Source organism: Bos javanicus, chromosome 9 (genome assembly GCF_032452875.1).
Source record: "Bos javanicus breed banteng chromosome 9, ARS-OSU_banteng_1.0, whole genome shotgun sequence".
NCBI lineage: Eukaryota > Metazoa > Chordata > Mammalia > Artiodactyla > Bovidae > Bos > Bos javanicus.
This window is the reverse complement of record NC_083876.1, coordinates 15,946,832-15,964,199: the sequence shown is the minus strand read 5'-3', so window position 1 is coordinate 15,964,199 and position 17,368 is coordinate 15,946,832. Positions and strand designations below refer to the sequence as shown.

Genomic DNA, 17,368 nt, shown 5'->3' with positions numbered 1-17,368 from the left:
GGGATAGAGGTCAACCTGTATCCAGGCTCGAGGCAGGACTAAGTCTCACACATTCCTTTTGCAACAACAAGGAAAGTGTGGCTGCTATCTTGGTCAGCTGGGAGGAGGGACGTGACATAAAGTTGAGGACAGGTTGGGGACATACTGCTTCGGCCTCCTATAGGAATTTGGGTTTCACCCTAATTGGGAAATCACTGAAGGGCTTTCATCAGGCCATGAGTCAGGTTTCATCTTACTAAGATCACTGCCTATAGTGTGGAGAAGAATTAAAGAGGATACAAAAACAAGGGGTGGGGAGAACATTAAGGAAGCCAGAGCAAGAGTCAAGGTGAGAGATGATGACAGCTTGGTCAAGGGTGACAGCAACTGAAATAGGAAATACAGATAGATATGAAGCACAGAGTTGGCCATGAATTGGATATAGAGAGTGAGCCAGATGTGAGTAACGAACAAGCATGACTCTGGCATGAGTAACTGCAAGGGTGTCAGAAGCAGGCATGTTCCAAGTGGGCATGTTGGAGGAAGAAGGGTTTCAAGAGAGGTTGATCAAAGACTCAGTTCTGGACTTCCTCACCAGCAGTGCCTGAGAATCATCCTCATGGAGGTGTCTAATAATCAAATCTCCAAGTCAGAAGTGAGCTCTGGATCAGGCTGTGAATTTCAGAGCTCCAGACACACATAGGAGCCTTTAAACACCTGGCGTTGGATTGTTGTTATTTAGTTGCAAAGTCACCCCAACTCTTTGCAACCCCATGGACTGTAGCCTGCCAGTCTCCTCTGTCCATGGGATTGCCCAGGTAAGAATCCTGGAGTGGGTTGCTATTTCCTTCTCCAGGGAATCTTCCTGACCTAGCGGTCCCACCCATGTCTCTTACACTCCCTGCATTGCAGGCAGATTCTTTACCACGGAGCCACCAGGGAAGCGCTATTTAATAGGATCACCTAGGAAATGTGTGTTTGTCTCAGACCACAGAAAACACACTGAAATCAAGTAAATATGATCCCATGGGAGAATAATGTCATTTCCAAACCTTTGTCCATTATATTTCTCTTGTCAACGGTTTTGTCTGGTCTTTCTTCTCATACACTAAAGTGCAAAAGAAAAGAAACAAAAAAGTCTAAATGTTCTGGCTCTGTGTGCTTCACATTTTAATGAATGATTCCATTTCAAGATGTAGCAATAATTGCTTTTTTTATTCATGTGCTTCCTGTGTTATCTGTAATGAATGATTCCATTTCAAGATGTAGCAATAATTGCTTTTTTTATTCATGTGCTTCCTGTGTTATCTGTGAGTTGAGTAAAATGGTCATTAACAAATGTTTCTCAGAAGTTCACTGTGAATCTATAGCATACACTACATTAATGTGGGAAGCATGCAGTCTACTTACACGTCTATGCTTCCATAATTCAAATCTTGTCGGCCCCCAGCATCACCTTACAAGGTAAACTCAACCCCAGGCTGCATATTCTTCCAGCCTTTCTCTTCCCAAACCCACATAACAAGGCATGACTTAGCAGTCAGTGCTTATACAGCTTCCCACTGCTCTGCTATTGCCCATGCTTTTCCAATGCCTGGGAAAAATGAAAAATGCAATGTTTCTTATTCAAAAATTATGAAGACTTTGAAGGCATTACACCAATGCAGGGTCCCTCTGAGGCCCTGTGTAATTGTACAGATCTGCAGGCCCCTGGAGCCGGCCCTGGCCTGTTTCCTGCCCTGGGAATAATAGTATCTGCTTCCTAAGGTTGGTATGGGGATTAAATGAGGCAATACATGTAAAACAATTAGAGAGTGCCTGGCACATAGGAGACATAATGAAAGTGTGAGCGACACTGTTGTTGCTGTTCAGTTGCCAAGTCGCATCCGACTTTGCAACCCCATGGACTGCAGCACATCAGGCTCTGCTGTTCTTCACTATCTCCTGGAGTTTGCTCAAATCCATGTCCATTGAGTCCGTGATACTATCTAACCATCTCATCCTCTGCCGGCCTCTTCTTTTGCCTTCAATCTTTCCCATCATTCAACAACTGAAGACACTAGAGTCATTTTTGAGTTAGAAAGAGTCTGTCTTCCAAATTTTAATTTTATAATTTAAGCATAATAAAAAAAAAGAGTACAAGAAAATTTTTCATTTTTGCATCTTTCATTCTTTACCTTCCTTCCACTGAAACCTTCTCCCACTACAACTCAGCACCCAGCCCTTCCAGGTCATTCCTTCTTTGGTAGCTCAAGGGAAAGCAAAGGTGTAAAGACAATGTCTATGAAATATTTCAACTTCTTCAGGAAGTTGTGGAGAAGATGAAGTACCTAAAATCCATTGGTCAAAGTCTGTTTTTGGAAAGAGGTTCAGCAAAACAGGTCTTTGAGAAAAGAGTAATGGAAAGCAACTCTGACCTGACAAAAGGGAATCTTCCCATGTTGTCAAACTTGGAGGAAAGGAATCAAGGGAGGAAAATCTGCAACACTGGGGTAAGGCCCCAAGACCATTTTTGTCCCCAGTCTGCCTTTTTTGCTTTGTGGAAGAAAAAGTACTTGGGGACTTCCCTGGTGGTACAATAGTTAAGAATCCACCTTCCAAAGCAGAAGATCCAGGTTCAATCCCTGGTCAGGAAACTAAGATCCCACGTGTGATGAGGCAACTAAGCCAACATGCCACAATGAAGACCCAGTGTAGATAAAATTAAAAAAAAAAAAAAAGAAGAACTTGAACTTGGATTGAGGAACTTAGAATTCATCGTGTTGAAGTTGATTTTTTTTTAAATAGCTTGTTGAGTATTTGACCCTCATCTACAATGGTAAAATTTTAGGATTAAAACAGAACAACCAATTTTATAAAGAAAAAAGGTGAGTGGAGTCTTATCACTCAAGGTCTCTAATTTCTTTTTCTTCTGTATGTGTCCCTGCTTATTTTTAAATGCATTTATTCTTTAATTGAAGGATAATTGTTTTACAGAATTTTTCTGTTTTCTGCCAAATAATTAGAAGCAGAAATATAATTTCAAATATTCTGTCAATGGATATTTTAAAAGTAATAGCATTTTTTCTTAAATTTACATGAAAAATAGTGTAGGCATTTCCCCTTTCTCAGATATTTTCTTTATACCCAAAAAAGGAGGAAAAAATGACCAAAATTAATAGCAATCATTATCACAGCTTTCTTCCCAGAAGCTTAAAGTACTTTTTAAACATCATTTTATAATGAAAAGAAAGCAAATGGACTATTGAATTACTATGCTACCATCATTATTTGAATTATTTTATAGCATCTGTAGTGAATTTTAAGATAGTTGAGAACACCAGACATGTAAGAAATGCAAAATGGCAGAGGCATTTCTATTATTTTTAACCCTGAACTTTATTTTCTCTAGAAAAGTACTGGGTGATTGTGTACTGATAGCTCCTAACACCAAATACACCAGGGTGAGCCTAAGACAAAATAACAATTTAGAAAATGAGGGACCAAATGGGAAATGTCACATCAATCTATCAGCCTGGTTCGTGACTCATATAGAAAAGATATTTCAATACTGGCATCCACGACAATCCTCATACCCGCTTATCATACAAATTAGATTATTTTGGAATAAACATTTAGCCAGTAGTGTAGGTTGAACTCAGTTCAGTTCAGTTCAGTCGCTCAGTCATGTCCGATGCTTTGCGACCCCATGAATCGCAGCACACAGGCCTCCCTGTCCATCACCAACTCCCAGAGTTTACCCAAACTCAGGTCCATTGAGTCGGTGATGCCATCCAGCCGTCTCATCCTCTGTCGTCCCCTTCTCCTCCTGCCCCCAATTCCTCCCAGCAGCAGTGAGTCAACGCTTTGCATCAGGTGGCCAAATTATTGGAGCTTCAGCTTCAGCATCAGTCCTTCCAATGAACACGCAGGACTGATCTCCTTTAGGATGGACTGATTGGATCTCCTTGCAGTCCAAGGGACTCTCTCAAGAGTCTTCTCCAACACCACAGCTGAAAAGCATCAATTCTTTGGTGCTCAGCTTTCTTTACGGTCCATCTCTCACATCCATACATGACTACTGGAAAAACCATAGCCTTGACTAGACAGACCTTTGTTGGCAAAGTAATGTCTCTGCTTTTCAATGTCCTATCTAAGTTGGTAATAACTTTCCTTCCAAGGAGTAAGTGTCTTTTAATTTCATGGCTGAAAACATCATCTACAGTGATTCTGGAGCCCAAAAAAATGATAAAGTCTGACACTGTTTCCACTGTTTCCCCATCTATTTGCCATGAAGTGATGGGACCAGATGCCATGATCTTAGTTTTCTGAATGTTGAGCTTTAAGCCAACTTTTTCACTCTCCACTTTCACTTTCATCAAGAGGCTCTTTAGTTCCTCTTCACTTTCTGCCATAAGGGTGGTGTCATCTGCATATCTGAAGTTATTGATATTTCTCTCAGCAATCTTGATTCCAGCTTGTGCTTCTTCCAGCCCAGTGTTTCTCATGATGTACTCTGCATATAAGTTAAATAAGCAGGGTGACAATTTACAGCCTTGACGAACTCCTTTTCCTATTTGGAACCAGTCTGTTGTTTCATGTCCAGTTCTAACTGTTGCTTCCTGACCTGCATATAGGTTTCTCAAGAGGCAGGTCAAGTGGTCTGGTATTCCCATCTCTTGAAGAATTTTCCACAGTTTATTGTGATCCACACAGTCAAAGGCTTTGGCATAGTCAATAAAGCAGAAATAGATGTTTTTCTGGAACTCTCCTGCATTTTGATGATCCAGCAGATGTTGGCAATTTGATCTCTGATTCTTCTGCCTTTTTTTTTTTAAACTTTACATAATTGTATTAGTTTCGCCAAATATCAAAACTTATCCATCACAGGTATACATGTGTTCTCCATCCTGAACCCTCCTCCCTCCTCCCTCCCCATACCATCCCTCTGGGTCGTCCCAGTGCACTAGCTCCAAGGATCCAGTATCGTGCATCGAACCTGGACTGGCATCTCGTTTCATACATGATATTTTACATGTTTCAATGCCATTCTCCCAAATCTTCCCACCCTCTCCCTCTCCCACAGAGTCCATAAGACTGTTCTATACATCAGTGTCTCTTTTGCTGTCTCGTACACAGGGTTATTGTTACCATTTTTCTAAATTCCATATATATGCGTTAGTATACTGTATTGGTGTTTTTCCTTCTGGCTTACTTCACTCTGTATAATAGGCTCCAGTTTCATCCACCTCATTAGAACTGATTCAAATGTATTCTTTTTAATGGCTGAGTAATACTCCATTGTGTATATGTACCATAGCTTTCTTATCCATTCTTCTACTGATGGACATCTAGGTTGCTTCCATGTCCTGGCTATTATAAACAGTGTTGCGATGAACATTGGGGTACACGTGTCTCTTTCCCTTCTGGTTTCCTCAGTGTGTATGCCCAGCAGTGGGATTGCTGGATCATAATCTTCTGCCTTTTCTAAAACCAGCTTGAACATCAGGAAGTTCACAGTTCACGTATTGCTGAAACCTGGCTTGGAGAATTTTGAGCATTACTTTACTAGCATGTGAGATGAGTGCAATTGTGCAGTAGTTTGAGCATTCTTTGGCATTGCCTTTCTTTGGGATTGGAATGAAAACTGACCTTTTCCAGTCCTGTGGCCACTCCTGAGTTTTCCAAATGTGCTGGCATATTGAGTGCAGCACTTTCACAGCATCATCTTTCAGGATTTGAAATAGGTCCACTGGAATTCCATCACCTCCACTAGCTTTGTTCATAATGATGCTTTCTAAGGCCCACTTGACTTCACATTCCAGGATGTCTGGCTCTAGGTAAGTGATCACACCATTGTGATTATCTGGGTCGTGAAGATTTTTTCTGTACAGTTCTTCTGTGTGTTCTTGCCACCTCTTCTTAATATCTTCTGCTTCTGTTAGGTCCATACCATTTCTGTCCTTTATCGAGCCCATCTTTGCATTAAATGTTTCCTTGGTATCTCTAATTTTCTTGAAGAGATCTCTAGTCTTTCGCCTTCTATTGTTTTCCTCTATTTCCTTCCATTGATCGCTGAAGAAGTCTTTCTTATCTCTCCTTGCTATTCTTTGGAACTCTGCATTCAGATGCTTATCTCTTTCCTTTTCTCCTTTGCTTTTCCCTTCTCTTTTCACAGCTATTTGTAAGGCCTCCTCAAACAGCCATTTTGCTTTTTGCTTTTCTTTTCCATGGGGATGGTCTTGATCCCTGTCTCCTGTACAGTGTCACGAACCTCTGCCCATAGTTCATCAGGCACTCTATCAGATCTAGGCCCTTAAATCTATTTCTCACTTCCACTGTATAATCATAAGGGATTTAATTTAGGTCATACCTGAATGATCTAGTGGTTTTCCCCACTTTCTTCAATTTAAGTCTGATTTTGGCAATAAGGGTTCATTATCTGAGCCACAGTCAGCTCCCAGTCTTGTTTTTGCTGACTGTATAGAGCTTCTCCATCTTTGGCTGCAAAGAATATAATCAATCTGATTTCAGTGTTGACCATCTGGTGATGTACATGTGTAGAGTCTTCTCTTGTGTTGTTGGAAGAGGTTGTTTGCTATGACCAGTGCATTCTCTTGGCAAAACTCTATTAGCCTTTTCCCTGCTTCATACCATACTCCAAGGCCAAATTTGCCTGTTACTCCAGGTGTTTCTTGACTTCCTACTTTTGCATTCCAGTCCCATATAATGAAAAGGACATCCTTTTTGGGTGTTAGTTCTAAATGGTCTTGTAGGTCTTCGTAGAACCATTCAGCTTCAGCTTCTTCAGCATTAATGGTCAGAGCATAGACTTGGATTGCCGTGATATTGAATGGTTTGCCTTGGAAATGAACAGAGATCATTCTGTCATTTTTGAGATTGCATCTAAGTACTGCATTTCGGACTCTTTTGTTGACCATGATGGCTACTCCATTTCTTCTAAGGGATTCTTGCCCGCAGTAGTAGATATAATGGTCATCTGAGTTAAATTCACCCATTCCAGTCCATTTTAGTTCACTGATTCCTAAAACGTCAACGTTCCCTCTTGCCATCTCCTGTTTGACCACTTCCAATTGCCTTGATTCATGGACCTAACATTCCAGGTTCCTATGCAATATTGCTCTTTATAGCATCAGACCTTGCTTCTATCACCAGTCACATCCACAGCTGGGTATTGTTTTTGCTTTGGCTCCATCCCTTCATTCTTTCTGGAGTTATTTCTCCACTGATCTCCAGTAGCATATTGGGCACTTACCGAGCTGGGGAGTTCCTCTTTCAGTATCCTATCATTTTGCCTTTTCATACTGTTCATGGGGTTCTCAAGGCAAGAATACTGAAGTGGTTTCCCATTCCCTTCTCCAGGTTGTACTAGTCAGTCCTTATTAGAGAATTTTGAATGCTGAAGTCCTTTCATGTACAGGTAGAAATGATGTCATTTCTCTGAGATTCTATTAGCACATATCACTAATCCCTCTCAATTAAGTATTTAATTCCTCACATGTAGAATTTTCGTACAATTATTTGAAAGTGAGACATATAATTTTGCAGTCAGTGTAACTGAGTGGATTAAAGACATTACTCATTTTACAGAGACAGAATGTAGTTCTGTGGGACTGGAATTTGGAATTACAGAATTACATACATTTTTGTCCTCACCACTTATTAGCTGTGTGAATGTGGGCAAATTACCTTAACTTTTCCAACCCTCAGTATTCTTGGCCATAAAATTGTCCTAATAACAGTGCCTGCTTCATAGGGTTGCTACTAGAAGTCATGAAATTATCTATGAGGAGCACTCAATACATATGAACTGTAGGATTTTATTTATACATTCAAATGCATTTAATAGCATATTGATAAAGAATCCACCTTCCAATGCAGGAGACACAAGAGATGTGGGTTTGGTCCCTGGGTCAGGAAGATTCCCTGGAGAAGGAAATGGGAACCCACTCCAGTATTCTTGCCTGGGAAATTCCATGGACAGAGAAGCCTGACTGACTACAGTCCTGTGGGGTCCCAAAGAGCCAGACACGACTGAGCCACTGAGCACTCACAGAAAGAATATAGTGTCTAATATAACTTGGGATAGGAGCAAGTTTAACATAACTTCAAAGATAAATATTATCGGAACCTGCAGCCATTATTACCACAGCAGCCATTTTTGAACAGGCTCTGAAGAATTCACCCAGGAGCTCTCAGGAGCCACTTGGGGTAGGGAAGCAGCTTGGCATAGGGAAAACTTGGCATAGGGAATGGTGGGTTGTGGGGAGCAGTGGTCAACTGGGGACATAAGAGTTTGGGGGGCTAGACTGACACATCCTTCCCTCAGGCCCACGAGAGCGTCACAACTTCATCTGAAGACAACTTTGATTCTTCACTTTCTCTCATGCCCACACCCAACCCATCAACTAATTATCAGTGCTACCTTCAAAATACATCTGCAGTCTGACCATATCAGGCCACCTCTAACTCCAACACTTTGACCTACATCTTCATTATTTTTCTGCTGTTATCCCTTCTCCCATTCCTCCACAAAACCTATTCACAGCTATAATGATCCTGTTGAAACCTGAACATGATCTTGTTACTCTTGTACTCAAAAGTTTCAATGGTTTCCCAATGAACGTAGAATAGAATCAAGAATTTTTTTCTATGAGTTTCAAGGCTATATACTCCTTTTAGATAGCTTTTCCTACCAATCTCCTGTTCAGTCTTCCTGATCCAACTTCAGTGGTCTCCTTAGTGTTCCTCCAACACATCAAACACACACCCATCTCAAGGTCTTTGCACCCATGATGCCCACCATCTGGACTACCTTTCTGCATGGTATCCACAGGGGCACTTCCTTCATATTTCTCTTCAAATGACATTGTACTAGAGATGCCTTCCTTGACCCTCCTGCATAAACTAAATTCCCCATCACCACCACGTTCTTCTTCATACACCTTTTATTCTTCACAACACCTATCACGACCATCAGACAAATATACTATTCACTGTTTACTGCCTGATCTTGTACTAAAATGTAAATTTCATAAGAGGAGATTATTCTATTTTATTCACCAATGCATCCTAGAATCTAAATTGGGCTTCCCAGATGGTACTAGTGGTAAAGAACCCACTTGCCAATGCAGGAGACGTTAGAGAAATGGGTTCCCTGGGTCAGGAAGATCCCCAGGAGGAGGGCATGGCAACCCACTCCAGTATTCTTGCCTGGAGAATCCCCATGGACAGAAGAGCCTGGCAGGCTACAGTCCACAGGGTCGCAAAGAGTTGGACATGACTGAAGCGACATAGCACACACACAGTATCTAAATTAGTCCCCAGGACACAATAAATGATTAACAGAACTTTATAATTGATTGGCAGAGTGAAGAAAAAAGTGGTACCCTGGACGACTTCCAATCCTGGCTCATGGAAGTGAGCAAGATAATGATTCAATTCTTCAATGCTGGGCATCCAAGAAGAGGGTCTGGTAAGCAGTATATTAGCTCTCCTTTCCTGCTTAACAAATTACCCTAAAAGATATCAACTTAACATACTAAGCACAGAGTTTCTAAAGGTCAGAAATATGGGAGCAGGTCTCCATGAAATTGCCAGCAAGCTACCTGCCAGGGCCACAGTCATCTTAGAGTCTGTTGTTACTGAAGGATTCATTCCTAGGCTTGCTCATGTGGTTGTTGGCAGGTCTCGGATCCTCCTTAGTGATTGACTGTAGGTGTCTGTTCTTCTCCATAAGACTGCTCCCAACAGAGCAGCTGGCTTCCACTCCTCCCCACTCTGTGCCCCACCCTCCCCATACAGTGATATAGCCAAAGGAAAGAAAACACAAGCAAGAGAAAACTTTCAAGATGGAAGCTGCAGAGTTGTTTAACCTAATAACATAATTGACATACCATCACTTCCTCCATATTGGTCACATAGACCAACCCTGGTACAATGTGGGAGAGGATCACACAAGCAGTTGGCCATCAGGGAGCAGGGACCCTTAGGAAGATGGCCAGGAAAGGGGACGAACTGTGACTTCAGTAAAGGACAGGCTGACATTGAAAGGTCTCTATGATATTTAAGGGGAACAAGTCAAGGAAAAGTTGGGGTATAGGGCAGTTCTAACAAATGAGGACAGGCCAGGAAAACATCCCTCTTAAGTGTGCTTCAGTGATAGTCTATGGGGTCGCCCAGAGTCAGACACGACTGAAGCGACTTAGCAGCAGCAGCAGCAGTGATAGTTACAGCTCATGATTCAGATTTATTCCATTGGGATTAAAGTTGATCTAAATTCATTTCATTTTATACTACCAATATTATTTCTTTTTTCATTGAAGTATTGTTGATTTGCAATATTGTGTTAGCTTCAGGTGTGCAGCAAAGTGATTCAGTTTTACACAAATATATATGCATGTATCTCCTTTTTCAGATAAACATTGTTATTTCTGATGTGTGAATTTTGAAGAATGTATATACTTATTAAAATTAAGGAAAATCTTCTACTCTATATTTAAAGATTAATACAATTATATGTAATTAAATGAACTATTGATTCACTCTGGTAACAACACTTTACTTAGTGCATTAAGGAACATCTGTAAAGGATAAAATCAGAACACATAAAATTCATTTTCCATTTATCCTACACCACTGTGAAGTTTGAGATCATCAGGCAAAAACAACCCAACATTCCCCTATCTGATTCAAATCTTCTCTATTACTTTCCATTTCAGTGAGAAAAAAGAAAGGGTAATAATCCTTCCCATCATGCCTTGGATGCCACCTGGCCTGACCTTCTCTGAGAACTTGCTCTTGAAGAATCTTCCCACTACTTACTCCTCACATCACATTCTCTCAAAGGACTCTTCCCTACAGTTTGTAAATACCTGCACATGCCCTCTTCTTAAACAACAACCTTTCTGTACCTTTCCTACCTTTTTGTTCAAGTGCAATCTTATCTGCTTCCTTCCTTTTTCTGCCAAACTTTTCAAAAATAAAATATACTAGCAAATTCCTATATTCTTCTTTTCATTTACCATAATCCAAAGTATATTCTCATCTGATGTGCTGAAATTGTTCTCCCATAGCCATCAGTGACCTCATAGCCATCAAGCCCACTGGCTTCTTCCCATTTTCAACTTCCCCTGCAGCACTTGATTGTGTTAACAGCCTTCTTATATAAAAACCTCCACTGGTTCACCATAGACTCTTCTGCTCCCATTCCCACTCTCTCTTCATTGTGGTTCATCTCCTGACACCAACTTCAATATGAACATCTCTTATGGATTAATCCATGGATTTCTTCTCTTCTCTCAAACTGTTTTCTTCTTTGTCAGTTTGATCCAGGCTCATAACTTGAAATACCAGCTGGATGTTGATAATTCCTTTTTATCTATGTAGAGCTCTTATTTTTCTCTCAAGGTCAGCACCACATTTTTAGCTGAACTAAATACATTTCCTCCTTCATGGGGACACCATCCTCCTGAGCCCTAAGCTGAAAACATTTTCACACCCTTAACAGCTCACTCTCCCTCAGTTGCCCACATGTAATCAATATTCCTTCTGCCCTCATAACAGCTCTAACATCCATTTCATCCTCCACATTCTCACCACCACTAGCTTACTTTAGACTCTTGGGATTTTTCATTTGGAGCACTGGGGAAGTCTCCAAATTGTCTCTATTTTTTTCCCCTTCACATTCTGTTTAATATGTCATTCCAGAATCTTCTAATGTCCCTAGAAAGCTTTCAGTGACTGCTTATTATAAAAGGAAATCCAAACCCTTATTCTGATCTTTTATTCTCTCCAATTAACTGATATATACTTAGATGTCACACTTTTAACCAATCTTACAAAAAGGCCCCAGCCTTCTTGATTTGGTTTCTGCTTTTGCTTGGACTCCGTGACTTAAGATTCATTACTAGTAAAGTCACTGTTTGGCCTCAGATTAATGATCAAATAGTTTATCGGTTAAAGAAAATAAATTCATGATACCATGATACTTGTTAAAGAACAGTGAGACAGAATTCATTTAGGGGAATGAATGAATGTCCCTTGTATAGGGACAAGGAGTTTTGCATCAGGGAAAAGAAACTGGACTCAACTCCAAATACAACAGGAAAAAGTGAGGATTAATAGCCAGGAATATAAGGGAGCAGGATGAGGGTCAGGGGATGGGAAATTACTAAGGGGAAATATGGGGGCAGGGGAATTCTGGCTAAACTAACCTAGCAGAATTCTTGCTAAAGGCAGGCCAAGGTGATCACACATCACTTGGAGATGGTAGAGAATGGGGAGCTTAAGTGGATATTGAGAGTGATTTGATATCAAGGGAGGGCTTCCCTGGTGGTTCAGAGGTAAAGAATCTGCCTGCAGCCTTGCAGACTCCACCACCCCAGAGCCTTCCATGCTGTCCATGGTCATGGTCAACCCCATGGTCAACCCCACCATGTTCTTCAACATCGCTGTTAATGGTGAGCCCTTGGGCCTCATCTCTTTCAAGCTGTTTGCAAAGTTCTAAAAACAGCAGAAAGTTTTCCTGCTCTGAGCACTGGGGAGAAAGTATTTGGTTATAGAATTTCCTGCCTTCACAGAATAATTCCGGGACTTATGTGCCAGGGAGGTGACTTCACACCCCGTAATGGCACTGGTGGCAAGTTCATCTATGGCAAGAAATCTGATGATAAGAATTTCACCCCAAAGCATACAAGTCCTGGCATCTTGTCCATGCAAACACTGGCCCCAACACAAATGGTTCCCAGTTTTTCATCTGCACTGCCAAGACTGAGTGGTTGGATGGCAAGCATGTGGTGTTTGGCAAGATGAAAGAGGGCATGAATATTGTGGAATTTGTGCAGTGCTTTGGGTCCAGTAACGGCAAGACCAACAAGAAGATCATTGCTGACTGTGGACAAATCTAGTAAATTTGACTTGTGCTTTACTTAACCGGATGTGAAGAACTGACTCATTTGAAAAGACCTTGATGCTGGGAAAGATTGAACGTGGGAGAAGAAGGGGACGACAGAGGATGTGATGGTTGGATGGCATCACTGACTCAATGGATGTGAGTTTGAGTAAACTCTGGGAGTTGGTGATGGACAGGGGCCTGGTGTGCTGCAGTCCATGGGGTCGCAAAGAGTCAGACATGACTGAGCGACTGAACTTCCTTAACCACAAGACCATTCTTTCTGCAGCCCAGGAAAGGACCCTTCACCTCCATCTGCTAGAAATATCCTATAATCTTAATGCTCTCGCTTTAGTTTTTTGGGTCCCATATTTTCCTTATCCCCTCTTCAACTTTAGTTGGATTTCAAAGTTAAATTTATGATTATGAAATAAAAACTAAACAACAACAAGAAAAGAATCTGCTTGCAATTCAGGAGACACAGATGAGTCAGGCTCAATCCCTAGGTCAGGAAGATCCCCTGGAGGAGGCTATGGCAACCCACTCCAATATTCTTGACTGGGAAATCCCATGGAGAGAGGAACCTGGTGGGCTACAGTCCATGAGGTCACAAAGAGCCAGACACAGCTGAAGCGACTGAGCATGGCACAGCACATGGATAGCAAAGGTAGGGGATTCTGGCTGCACGGACAGCAGGATTGTTGCTAAAATTAACAAAGCCAAGACAGACATGGAAGCCCAAAGTCAGAGCTTAACTGAGAAGAGCTCAGAAGAGTCTGAGGAGATGATCAAAGGAGATTATCTTTGTCAATCTTAGCTGAGTTCAAATACTAATAACCTTCAAAAATTATCCCCATGTCTCATTTTTTGAAGATCAAGAAATGTTTTCAGTGAAAGATCTCCCATTGGCAGGTTTAATTATTCTTTTCTGCAAGAGAACTGGTTTCTTACCACATAGTCAAGTGCAAAGTTTTGCTCTGTGTCTTTGTCTAGCTGTATCAAATTTGAAATGCATCCTTTTCCTAGTTTTCTAATGAAAAAAATTCTTATATGAAAAAAAAGTCCCATGAGACATACTTTTGCACTTACAATCACCTAATAACAAATCATTCCTTATTTATTCAGTAATAATATTTTATGATTTATTCTAGGAATTTAGAGATAAAAATCATTGATAACTAAAGCCACCGATAATTGATGCAAACTCATTGGAAAAGACCCCCGATGCTGGGAAAGACTGAAGGCAGGAAGAGAAGGGGGCAACAGCAGATGAGATAGTTGGACGGCATCATCAACTGAATGGACATGAGTCTGAGCAAACTCCAGGAGATAGTGAAGGACAGGGCATGCTGTAGTCCATGGAGTTGCAGAGCTGGACACGAATATAGAGACTGAATGACAACAACAATAATTTTTGTGGGCTAGAAAGCCACCAAAAATATATAAATAATAATTCTCCAAAATATTGGCTAATTCACTAAAGCCACTATTAGATACCATACTAAAATTTAAAACTTCGCAGAGAGCAAATCTGACAAGAAAACAAATCACTCCAAGGAAAGTGTTCTCCTTTTCTGCTTGATAACTGACTAAAACGGAGAAAGTGAGTAAACTGAATGATCATCTCCACAGACCAATTTCTCACTGCTACTGCTAAGTCACTTCAGTTGTGTCTGACTCTGTGTGACCCCATAGACAGCAACCCACCAGGCTTCCCCGTCCCTGGGATTCTCCAGGCAAGAACACTGGAGTGGGTTGCCATTTCCTTCTCCAATGCATGAAAGCGAAAAGTGAAAGTGAAGTCGCTCAGTCGTGTCCGACTCTGTGCGACCCAATGGACTGCTGCCTACCAGGCTCCTCCATCCATGAGATTTTCCAGGCAAGAGTACTGGAGTGGGGTGCCATTGCCTTCTCCGAATTTCTCACAGTCTATGTGATAATTCTTTCAGGCTCTCCAGGGTACTTTCAGCTCCACCAGCCCTATCTCGGTCCTCACTTTCTTGGCTCTAAGTCTGAGCCCAGCAATCGTGGGTACCAAGCTGCTTTCTTAGTACAACTCGTTGTCAGTATGATTCAGTTGGGCATGGAGGAAACATACTTTGCCTTCATAACCAAAAGAAGTGGTTCTTTGACTCTAATTCTTAACTCTGAAAAATATTTTACTTCCTAATATTTGTAAACTTTACAAATCACATTAGTATGTTGACCTGAAAAGAAATACTTTACCACCACACTCTTGACAAGCACTGAGGAGTCACCCAGTAAAGGTCTGTCAAGAAAACACTGGACGTGGAGCCACAAGACCCAGTGTGACTCTCAGTGCTTATCAGCTCAGTGACTAGCATGGCACGTGCCCTCTTTGATTTTCAGTTTCCTCAGGTGTAAAACAGAAGTAATTACCCTCAGGTGAGAGAGTTCTCATGCCAGTGAAAAGTGAGACACTACATGAGACCATCTTTTTGTGAAAACTATAAAGCAATACACAAGTATAAAGTATGTTTTTTATGAGGCCTCAAAAAATCTCACCTATCAAAGCCAAGCTCCTCACATCACATTCACATCTTTGGAAACTCATATTTTTCAGGTTAGAAAAACATTTAGCTCCATGTGTCTCTGTATGAAACTGAAAAGCAAATGCACTTTGATTGACTAATAGCTGTATAACTCCGAAGAAACCTGAGCTAAAATAGGACTTGGGTAATATTAAGGTGAAATTGAACAATATTAGAGGCAAAAAGTTCTGCTAGATTCCAACTTAAGGGGAAAAAATAGGAAATAAAAATACATATTTCTGTCAAAATCCCTAAAGAAGTTGCCTTTATTAGTGTCAGGAGACACACTATAAAACTTACAGACCACTTAAGGACCAGTTATAATCTTCCTGGAGAAGAAGAAAACTTTCAGTTCTTTCTCCACAAATCATCTCCTTTCTCATACAGCAATATCTTTCCTCAAATTTTCTTATGGCTAAGATTAGAAAGCCAATGGTGCGCTCCATTTTTTCCAATAATTAATACACCTCTCCATATTTTTCTTAAATCAAATCACATCCACTTACAGTGATGTGGCTAAGTTCTCAGGCTAGAGAGATCTTGTTTATATTTAAACATCCATCACAAATAGAAAGGATGATACATAAGTATGTCTGATTAATTGAAGCTCATCAAGTATCTAGTCATTCAATACAGGACTACACCAGAAAGATCTGGTTATTAACAATGGCTGTGGGACCATCATTATGGAAGACATTAGAAGCAGTACCAATCTTAATGAAAAGATAATCTTAACAAATCCTAATGAAAAGATAAAATCAAATTACTTTTTTTCCAGCTCTTCCATTTTTATGTCTTTCTTCCCCCACAGTGCTTCCATGCTCTTCTCCAGTTGTCCATGTGGTGTAATCACACACACACACACACACACACACACACACACATGCACCCCTACCATTTTGTTGTTGTTGCTAAGCCCTGTCTGACTCTTTGTGACCCCATGGACTGCAGCATATCAGTCTTCTCTGTTCTCATTGTCTCCCAAAGTTTGCTCAGATTTATGTCCATTGAATCGGTGATGCTATCTATTTCATCCTCTGTCATCCCCTTCTCCTCCTGCCCTCAATCTTTCTCAGCATCAGGGTCTTTTCCAATGAGTCAGTTCTTTGCATCAGGTGGCCAAAGTATTGGAGCTTCAGCTTTAGCGTCAGTCCTACCAAAGAGTATTCAGGGTTGATTTCCTTTAGTAATGACTTCTTTAATCTCCTTGCAGTTTAAGGTACTCTCAAGAGTCTTCTCCAACACCACAATTTAAAAACACCAATTGTTCAGCACTCAGCCTTCTTTATAGTCCAACTCTCACATCCATACATGACTACTGGAAAAAAAAAAACATAGTTACTATATGGACCTTTGTCAGCAAAGTGGTGTCTCTGCTTTTTAAGATGCTGTCTAGTTTTCTTAGACATAGCTTTCTTTGTCATAGCTTTTCTTCCAAAGAGCAAGCATCTTTCAATTTCATGGCTGCAGTCACCATCCACAGTGATCTTGGAGACCAAGAAAATAAAATATGTCACTGCTTCCACTTTTTCCCCTGCTATTTTCCATGAAATGATGGGAGTGAGTGATAGTCGCTCAGTCGTGTCCAACTCTCTGTGACCCCATGGACTGCAGCCTGCCAGGCTCCTCTGTCCACTGAATTCTCCAGGTAAGAATACTGGAGTGGGTTGCCATTTCCTTATCCAGAGGTAATGGGACCAGATGCTATAATCTTACTTTTTAAAATGTTGAATTTCAAGCCAGCTTTTTCACTCTCTTCTTTCACCTTTATCAAGAGGCTCTTTAGTTCCTCTTCACTTTCTCTCATTAGAGTGGTATCATATTTCTCCCAGCAATCTTGATTCCAGCTTGTGATTCATCCAGCCCAGCATTTTGCATGATGTACTCTGCAGATCAGTTATATAAGCAGGGTGACAATATAACAGCCTTGACATATTCCTTTCCC

General features: G+C 40.9%; 1 pseudogene; it reads left to right on the top strand.

Moving 5' to 3' along the window:
- The first annotated feature begins 12,142 nt into the window (after positions 1-12,142).
- LOC133254412 (peptidyl-prolyl cis-trans isomerase A-like) lies at positions 12,143-12,887 on the top strand (annotated as a pseudogene).
- Positions 12,888-17,368: the final 4,481 nt, after the last annotated feature.